This window comes from Phocoena phocoena, chromosome 8 (genome assembly GCF_963924675.1).
Source record: "Phocoena phocoena chromosome 8, mPhoPho1.1, whole genome shotgun sequence".
Taxonomy (NCBI): domain Eukaryota; kingdom Metazoa; phylum Chordata; class Mammalia; order Artiodactyla; family Phocoenidae; genus Phocoena; species Phocoena phocoena.
In genome coordinates, this window is record NC_089226.1 from 40,723,990 (window position 1) to 40,734,582 (window position 10,593).

Here is a 10,593-nt window from a genome sequence, read left to right on the forward strand (position 1 = left end):
GAAGCTTCAGAAAGTGCTTCCATTCCTATACTCTTCATGCCATTTTCTTTTTCCGGTACGCAGGCCTCTCACCTCTATGGCCTCTCCCGTTGCGGAGCACAGGGTCCGGACGCACAGGCCCAGCGGCCATGGCTCACGGGCCCAGCCGCTCCGCGGCACGTGGGATCCTCCCGGACCGGGGCACGAACCCGTGTCCCCAGTATCGGCAGGCGGACTCTCAACCACTGCGCCACCAGGGAAGCCCGCCATTTTCTCTTAATCTCTGCTCTTCTAAAGCATACTTACTTTGTCTAGTGTGGCTCTTCTTTCATATCAGATGTTTACCACACAAGTAAACGCTGAGATGAAATCCAGTTCAATTAAGCAGGTGTTCACTGAACAGCAGCTACGAGTCGAGCTCTTTTCTAGGCACTGTGAGCATCGTGCAAGGAGAATAAAACAGAGTCACCTGCTCTCCAAGAGCTTACAGCTTAGGTGTAGAGGCTGCACACACACAGGAACCAGGTAAACCACTCACCTGGACTGGTAACCTAAGTGATCCTCACTTGATGTGCTCACCCAAGTGCCGCCACCGGGAATCAGGAGTTGAGAGAGCAGAGTGTGGGTTGAGTAGTGAAGGAAGACCATCCCTGTCCTGTGTCTGTACCTGTGAGGCCACAGGTCTCCCAGGACCCCACTCTGAAAGCAATGAGGTACCGTGGAGTTGCACTCCTTGTCCTGGCCAGCATCCAAGAAATACAGAATCCCTGGTTGAGGAGGACCACGTACCCCCACCATGGGCTCCCCATGGAGCCACCCCCCATTCATCTCGCAGGTCTCTGCTTTAAGGTCACTTCCAGAAAGGTCCTCCCAGACCTCTCACTTTAGAATTAGTTCCTGTTATTAAACTTTCTCAAGGTGCCTTGTTCTTTTTCTTCAAAACACTTAAAATCATTTGAAATTACATGTTTATTTTTCTCTCCACTGGTCTGTGAGCTTTTCTAGGGAGGGAAAGGACTGTGTATTTTTTGCTTGCCTCTGCATTCACAAAACTCAACAGCAGTGCCTGCGCATACGAAGTGCTCAGGAAATACGCGTGGAGTGATGGGAGAGTTAAGTATAGGCTAGAAACCGCATCAGTGCTTTCTGATGATGATGAAGCTCCTTTGAGGACAAGCGCACAGTTGATAGGAAATGCCATTTGATGTTAAAAAATGTGCCAGACCACAGGGGCAGCTGGTATATGAGTCATTGATGAACATCTTAAGGGTTAGGAGTCTGAGAGTTAAGGTAGTTAAGAAACATTGCTTTTTGGTTTGGAATTGAAAACCTGTGGTGAAATACTTACAACCTATGCAAAAAAGGTGGGGTCTCCTGCTCTGTTCCACCCACGCCAACCATTCCAACCGTTCTGCCTTTAACGGGGCTCTGGGGAGTTGTGTGTTACTGTGCTCTTACTTTCCCGAGCCCCCCCCCCCCAAAATGCCATGAAACACTGAACGGAATTAGATGACCATGAAGACAGGCAAGTTAATGAAGCTCTTACTTCTGTTGAAATAGAAACTTAACACTTGTCAGCAGGGAGAAAGTTGTGAAGAAATTAAGTTGAAAGAATCCACTGGTGTTGCTGGCTTGAGAGTTTGCTTTGGTTGCTAGCGGTGGGGTGGAGTAGGGATTCCTTTACATTCTTTAGCTGAAGACTTAAATTTCAGAAACCCAGAAGCAGTGAGCATGAAGATCTTGGTTGAACTTTTCATTACTGCTCCAATGTCTTTGTACAAATGAAAACAGAGATCCTAAAACTTTCCTTATATGGGATTTTACAGCTTTATAAAAATGGGCAAGTCTCCCTTTACTGTAGAATTGAATAGGTATAAAATTTGGTTTCAAGTCTTTATTTTTTTAAAAAAGTATATATGTATGATATTACTACCAGTGAGAAAAAGACTTTTTTTTTTTTTTTTTTTGCGGTACGTGGGCCTCTCACTGTTGTGGCCTCTCCCGTTGTGGAGCACAGGCTCTGGACGCGCAGGCTCAGCGGCCATGGCTCACGGGCCTAGCCGCTCCGCCGCATGTGGGATCCTCCCGGACCGGGGCACGAACCCGTGTCCCCTGCATCGGCAGGCGGACTGTCAACCACTGTGCCACCAGGGAAGCCCCGAAGACATTTTTATTATAATACTTGATACTTATGCAGTAGTCTTCTCTGAGGAATTCAAATTCCAGCTAAGTGTATGAAATGGGTAGGCTAGCTTCTGGTGGAAATGTAAATGTATGGGACTTAATGCTACACCACTTGTCAAATACAAGAAATTGGGTATTTTCCTCAGTTTAGGGAAGATAAATTTCACCCCTTTTCTAGTTCTAGAAGAGTCTTTCCAGAATGTCAGCTTCTGGGAATTCTTATCGGATTTAACTTTAACACCAGTTGTGTACCTGCGGAGGGAAACATTGCCAAAGGTGTTAACTGTTTGACGTCTGTATTCAGTTGGGCTTTAGGTGAATTACTTAAGTGTGCTAGGTCTCAGTTTTCCCCTTTGTAACACAGGGATTAAAAACAATATCTCCTCTTAGGAGTAAGTAGCCCCCCTCTGTTGGAACAGTGTTGGTGACCTAAGAAGGACTCCCTTGGTCACAAGCACACACCTACATGCCTGCATGCATACATACACACGTGCACACGCACCTACACACGTGCTCTGTCATTGACCAGACCCCAAGCCCAGAGCCTCATTCCTGACCGGACATCTCCGGAGCCACCACCAATCTCCTCCTGACCCACGGCCACAGACGTGGTCCTGGGAGTGAAGCCTCCTTAGGCTGTACATTCTAACCAGCTAATGTGTCTGCCATGTAGGCGACAGGCAGGAAAGGAAACAGAGGCACGATTCAAACAACAACAGTTGAATGAGTGATGGTCTATTGAGTCCGCTGAGCCTTTGCGGGGGTCACCCAGGTCTCTGAGATTGTAAGGTAGTAACGTCCAAGGCTTTCAGATTGCATGGCCCTGTAACATTACAAAGACGTTTGGGGGGGGTACTGAGATTGCCAACTTTTTATTTTGCTGAAAAATGGCTGAAAACAAAACCCCAAGCTATCACAAATCTCATATTCATTGATACAAAAATAGAATGCATTTAGCTTTACATTGCTCTAATAAGATCTTGTTTTGCCCCTGAGTAGTAAAAACATCTCCAAGGACCTGCGGCCGTCAGCAGATGAGCCTGGAACCCTGCTGTAGAGGCTACACAGCCGGGTACGGAAGGGGCCGAGGGAGCAATTTTATGAACATACACGGCTAACCTGTGCTCCTGGCAGCTGCAGCCAGGCCACGAACCCAGTTTTAGCTTTGAGGCTTCCTACTTCTGCAAACACACTCTGAGGCACGCTGCCTTCACCATTCTAGACCTCCCCTTTCTTACTTCACTGCTTCTATAATTTATTTCTCAAGACTGGCACAGCCCAGCGCAACATGGCACATCTAACGCACAAGGTAGTGTTTCCTCCTTCATCCTGAGTGTGAGTTCCTGTCGTCTCCACAGTGTCACAAAAAGGTGTGTCTTCCACAGACCTATACCCTCATGTTCTCTTTGTTTTTTTCACCATTCTTACAAAGCTAATGTCATGCGGACTGAGTCAGAAGAATCATAAGGCCCGTATTATTCATTCATTCATTCATTTAATAAATATTGAGAGCCGATTATGCCCTAGGCTCCACACCAGGTGTTGGGGATATAGTAATGGGTAAACAAGCACAGTCCCTTCTCTCATGGAGGGAGACCATGACAGAAACAAACAAACAAATAAATATATATTTATAAAATGTGATGAGAACAGTGAAAAATCAGGAGTGTCATGAAAGAGTATCACAGATGGAGTAGTTAAGAAAAGCTTCCCTGAGAAAATGACATTTAAGCTGAGGCCTGAGAGATAACACAGTGGACATTCATTGGCTTTGGTCACCTTCCATCCACTTTCTCTTCTTTTGGTAACAACACCTGATGATTAATTTTGGGGGATTTCATTTGGGGAGCCCCATTCTTCTCGGGTTGGGGTTGTGATCAAGCTAGGTCATGTGACCAAGCCAGGTCAAGCTGGCTTTCATTCAGGGCTTGGAATCTTGTGTGGAGTGATGCAAGGACAGAAAAAAAATTGGAGTGGGCAGAGTGTTCTGAGGGATGGGTTTGCCAAATGAATGCCTCTGGAGGGCTAGCTGCACCAGACCCTGTGGGGCAAGATGAAGACTTTGGATTTTATCCTAAATGTAAAGGAAAGTTGTAAAGCTCTTTTGAGCATGGGGAGGATATTTTTGGTAGCAACCAATGTCACAAAGAAAAAACAACCCACCGAACAATCCAATCCAAGAAACAGTGTAAAGATCTTTGAGTTGGTCATCTCAGTTTTGCTCTGAGCCAGTTCCAGGACCCTAGGAATTTGTAAGACTTTCCTAATCTCACTTAGCCCCAGTGTCTTTATCTATAAAATGAGGTGGTAGATTAGCAGATCTAACTTCCCTTCCTTCTCTGATGTTCATGATCTATAGTCAAACCATGTCAAATTGGACAAGGTGTCCATCATCAAGAAGATTATTATAAAATAGAGAGATAAGGACTTCCCTGGTGGTCCAGTGGTGAAGAATCCACCTTCCAGTTCAGGGGATGCGGGTTCCATCCCTGGTAGGGGAGCTGAGATCCCACATGCCACGGGGAAACTGAGCCTGCACGCCACAACTACTGAGCTCACATGCCTCAACGAGAGAGCCCACGTGCCGCAAACTACAGAGCCCACACGCTCTGGAGTCTGCGCACAACTAGAGAGAAGCCCACGCCCGCAACGAAGAGCCCGCGCCCCGCAACAAAAGATCCCACACGCTGCAACTAAGACCCGATGCAGCCAAAAAAAAAAAAGAGAGAGAGAGAGAGGGATAAATACCCAACCTCTGTAACACCTGCTGTGCTCCAAGGAGTTATAATGTTTAACGTGGTTTTTAAGCTGATTTTGCCAGCTTATTGTCCCGTTGGCTGCAAAAGGATTTCAACCGGTACTAGGCTCAGTAGCCATTTAATGAAGAACTTTGAAAGAAGGAATGACTTAAAGTGTGATACTCTGCTAAGTGGAGACACATTCACTTCAATTGAATGCTTCATGACAGAAAACACTAGTGAGAGTATTGACTCTTGGCTGAATTTCACCGAGACCTTGCACCTGTCGAAACGCCTGTGTGTGATGTGTCTCTCAGTTATCTATTGCTGCCAGCACTTAGTGGATTAAAGCAACCACCATTTTATTTCTCACAACTGTTGGGTTGCCTGGGTCATTTTGGCTAGTCACGCCTAGGCTCACTCATGTGGCTACATTCAGCTGGTGGGTTGGCTGGGGTTTGCTACAGCTGGGATGGTGAGCCTCTCTCTGCCTGAGTCTTTCATTTTTAAGGAGGTTGGACCAGATTTCTTCACTTTCTTCACAGTGTTTCAAGAAGGCAAGGAGCGAGGCACACGTGCTCATCAAACATCCCTGCGTTTGCCATGTTTGTTGATGTCCCAGTGGCCAAAACACGTTGTGTGGCCAAGCCCAGGGTTAATATGGGAGGGGGCTACGTCCTGGGCATGGGTAGGCAGTGTGATACATTAGAGGTCCACACTATGTGGACTTTCCCTCTTAGATATGCATTGCAAGATATGCAACTTTAACTTATAAATTCTGGTACTCTCACACACAATGTACATGTTATTTCTAGTATAAGAAAGCATTTGGAGTCACCTTATTAAGGGACTGAACCCTACAGCAAATGGTTCTGTTTGCCTCACAAAATTATTCATTAATTTTTTGCAGTGGTCTTAGAAAGTTATGTATATATTTAGAGGAAAATGGCATTTACAATTATAATGAATTAAAGCAATGTATATTGCAGAAACACTGCCCCAATTTGGAACTGAGGCTTGCTAATTTCATATTAGCAGCATGTATATCCTTCCAACCCCTCTGCCCTAGCATGTGGGTGCCTGTCTCATCCACTAGACCTCAGACTCCTTTGAGGGCAAGAATCGTACCTCACCAATGTTTGTTTCCCTCACACTTCCAGCACCTACAACACTCAGTGGATGCTCCCTAAATGCTTGTTAAATAAATGAATCGATAGTTGCCTTTTATTAAACACCTATATGTTCCAGGGACTTCACTCACAGACTGGATCACCAATTCTCTCAATGTCACAGATAAGCACCATTCTCCACAATTTACAATTGAGGGGACTGAGGTGCAGAAAGCCCAAGGCGGATGGGCTGGGATTCCAGCCCAGTCCTGTCTGATGCCACTTCATTGCACTCACTGCTGTTTTATGTGCAGAGCAGGAAGGAGACTGTTAAAAATGAAAAGACGGCCTCAAGGTGTTGAGAGAGGGCAAGGAGAAAACAGGAAGAATCTGTAGACCGCAGGGGCCCTTAAACATTGACTGCCGTCGCAATAAAATAAACACTTGTTCATTAAGAGATTGGCCACCGAAACCCAGGGGGAAAACCTACAGGAGAGCCAGTTCTACAGCTCTTAAGACCAGCTCATAACTGGTCTTAAAACCCAAGACCCATTAATTCTTCGGGGTGGGGAAGGCCTTGCTCCCGGGGCTGGCTCTCTTGGGTAGGTGACAGTACCCCACATACAAGGGTATTAAGGTGTCCCCAGATGAAAAGGTAGCCATCATTTTACTTTTTGCCTATAGTTTTTATTACCTACTAGGTTAGTAATAATAGTAACAGTGGCTACCACTTAGATACAGTATAGGTGGGGTGGAGGGGTTGAGCAAAGTGCTTTACACAGAGTGCGGGATCTCAATTAATCCTCACGACAACTCTGTGAAGTAGATTTTATTACTCTTAATTGATAGATGAGGTAACTGCCCAGGGAGATTAGCTTTCCCGAGAGTTCCCAGCTTTTAAGTGGTAGATCTATGTAAAACCTAGGTCTGTTTGACTAAAGGCCCTGAGCAACTTTGAGCTGCGGGCCTTGTGCAACTTTGGTGCTAGTCTGAGGTGGGGAATTGTGAATCCTATTTATTCATGCAACGCTGCTCAAGTGTGTGTGTGTGTGTGTGTGTGTGTGTAATTTACAACAACAACAAAAAATTCAGGTGGGGATATCTGTCCTCTGGAGGTTTAGAAGCCTACGTGGGTGGAGAGCGGCCAAAATCTCTACTCATTCATTCACCCTTTCACTGCTTCAAGAAGTATTTGTTGCGCCCTTGGATATTCCAGGCAGGGCGCTAACCTAGCCCTAGGAGAGAGAATGACGAACACGAGAGACGTGGTGTTTGTTCCCCAACCCTATTTTACTTTTTCGTAGGCGAGGCATTCAGATTTAGAGAAGCAGGAAATGTATCGGCCCAGGTGGGGCACGGAGGAAGGGCGCCGAGAGGCTGGCTGGTCAGGGCAGGCTCCCCGGAGGCAGCGGCGCGGCCGGGGCCGCCACAAGGGAGGGTCTCCAGCAGAGCGTAACCGGGCTGGGAGCGAGCCTTGGCGCGGGGGCGGCCGGCGAGTTAGGGTTAGGGCGAGAGGATTCGCCTTCCCGGCGGCAGAGGGCGCCTGGCGCTGCGGTCCGGCGCGCCGGAGCCGCCCGCGCGGACGCCGAGAGAAGAGGCGAGGCGGGGAGCTCGAGCGGCGGCCACTGCCACGTCTTCCCGGCAGTGGCGGCGGCGGCGCGGGAGGAGGTGAGCGGCGGCGGCGCGGGCGGGCAAGTGGGCAGGGAGCGGCGCGGGCGGGCACCGGGCACCGGGCGGGGGTGCCGGCGCCGGGACAGCGCGGTTCCCGCCACGCCGGCTCCTCCTCTGCGCCGGGCGGACTGCCGAGGCCCGGGCGCCGAGCGAGTCCCGAGCGCAACTCGTGCCGGCGGGGCGGGCCGGGGCCGAGGGGACACGAGCCCGCGCGCCATTCGCGGCGCGGGACGCGGGATCCCCGCCGCTGCGGGGCCGGCGCCGCGGCCGGGAAAAGTTGGGGCGGACAGAGCCCCAACGGGCCGGGAGGGAAGTGCGGGTGCACGGCTGACACCCGGGGCGCGGAGGGACGCGGGGAGAAGGGGGTCTGGGCCGGAGGCGGGAGACGCGGGTCCTCTGCGGGCGGAGAGGAAGGGGTGCGCTCAGATTCTCGGGCTGGAGCAGGCAAGTGTCCGGCGGAGACCCCGCGAGTGAGGAGGGAGGGAGGCCCACGGGGGGCAGCCACTGGGGGGACCGGAGGCGAGTGGGTGGCGGGGTAGAGCGATGGGCAGTGGGCTTTGCCTCCTCGCGCCTCTGTTGGGGCAGACGCTGAAAGAGGGGTCGGGCTCAGAGTGGGGGACGCCTCTTGGCGTCTGAAGATCCGGTGGGGAGTTCCAGTAACTGGTGGAGGAGGGAGCGGAGCGGTGCTTCCTCTAAGGCTTGGGTCAAATACCGTCCCTCCCGGTCTGCCAGATTCACCTCCCAGACTGCAGTGCTTTTGTCCTGGGGAAGTTGAGGAGGGACCCCTGAGTGGATGGGATATTTAGATGTTCCCAGGGGAGTAAGATTGGGCTGCATGAAATCATAACTGTTGCCGGGAGAAAACGCAACTCTGACCCTCCCCTAGCCACCCACCCACCCCATTCCCTCTCCAGTACCGGCAACGTCTGGATTCCCTGGGCTGGGCTAGCAGATCCCCAAAGCCCTGCAGCGCGTCTGCTCACAGGGTCGTGGGTATCCTGAAGGGGCGTAAGACATGGCCTTTTATTCTCTGGGACTGAGGTTGGCTATTTCAGAAACAAGTGGTTCTGGAGATGCTGGATGATTTATTAGAACAATCTGTGTGGTGCCCCTTGACAAAGGAGATGACTCATGTTAGCTTTTTTTTTTTTTTTTCTTCCCCTTCCAAATAAACTTCGTATTCACGACACAAGTATGCCAGGTCATTTGCAACAGTGATAGAGCTGGAGATCTACATTGTAGGCCTTGAGCCCTTGTGCTAGTCCTAGATATATTAGCAAGGATTATGGCCTTGGATGCATCACTTCCCCTCTCTGGAACTCAGTTTCCTTATCTGCAAAATAGCGTATAAATAAAGAGCTAGACAGTCTGATGGCGCAGGAGAAGGTGTCTAAGGGAGACTGACATCTTTTTCCTTGTAAGTCGAGATCGGCCACACAAAATCAAACTCAGCCTATTACAAAGAAATTAGGGTGGACTGAACACAGCTAAGAAGCAAGAAAGGCTGCCTAAAGTAAAACAAACCCCAAAACTAATAATAATTGGTATTAGATTTACAGTATGGATATTACTCTCATGCAGGCGGTTAGTGTACATGGCTGTCCAGCTGTCATTACCATAAAGCTGTTAACTGTGCTTAAAAAAATTGCGTATGTTTCATCTGTGGACCTGAATTTTATTCTTTTGTTTGAACCTTCAAGCCTGGAGTAGATGCTCAGTTGGATGGGTCTTGGCTCAGCCTTTCTCGAAGAACCTCCCCAGTATCTCTCATTGCCATAGTAGCCTAGATTTCCCTCCTGTTTGACTGATGCTGCCATCCTTGTACCAACACACTTCTGTCATCGTTTCCGTTCTAGCTTGAGAAGTGGGGAGCTGATCCCTGTTGCATCTGGCATTTCTGAACTTCCCAGGTTTCTTTCCAAGTGAGTAAAATTAAGTGAGGCAAACAGTGCATTAGATGTAGCACATTAAAAATAGCTCAAGGTAATAATGTATCTGCCCCACCCGTATTCCCTAGACCTCCTGGGCGACCTCTCACTAGAGCATCTGTGTCACTTGCCGGCCATCTCGTTTTGGATGCTGAGGGTCACCACAGAGCTGAAATGACATGGTTGGGTCAAACAGCACATTCATGATCAAGCCATGATGCTGGAGGGAGAGGAGGATTTTTTGTGTGTTTTATCATAACTGAATGCTCCTGTCGTGTTCTCTTCCGTTAGTAGCTGTCAAGATCCGTATTGGGTTTGACCACATCATGTTCAGTAATCCTTTTCTGTCTGTTTCTTGGCAGCTACAGTTAGTGGTTATCTCTTAAGTTTGAGGTAGTGGTAAAATTATATCCTCTCTAACAGGTAATTAAGTTGAATCTTTAAAATATCTGTAGTTTATATGTGTGTGTGTGTGTGTGTGTGTGTGTGTGTGTGTGTGTATAAATTTTACTTTAGCTGAGGGCTGTTAAATTAATAAAAATCATGTTGCTAATAACAGTTGTCATTTGAGCCCCTGCCATTGATCAGGGACTGTGAGGTGAGGAAACAAAGCTGAGACAGGGTACAACTCTAAGTGCTACCACTGGCTTTCACAAGTTACTGATGATCTTTGAAACCAAACAGTGTTTTACAATAGTGGAAAAGTAATTCTTAACTATCCTACAGGGCTGTGATATTGAATGAGATCTCGTATATGGAAAGCAATATGGAAACTTGTAAAGCGCCCTCCAACCTAGGACAGTGTTTTACCCTAAGCAACTGGGGACACCCAGGTGCTTAGGGTAAAGCTTATGAGTCCGTGAGTCTTGATGTCTGATGGGCCTGGTGTACATGCTGAGCCCATCGCCTGATCCCTCTGAGCCCGATTTCCCCGTGTGTAAAATCAGGATGATAGTATCTGCCTTGCATTAAATGAGATGCACT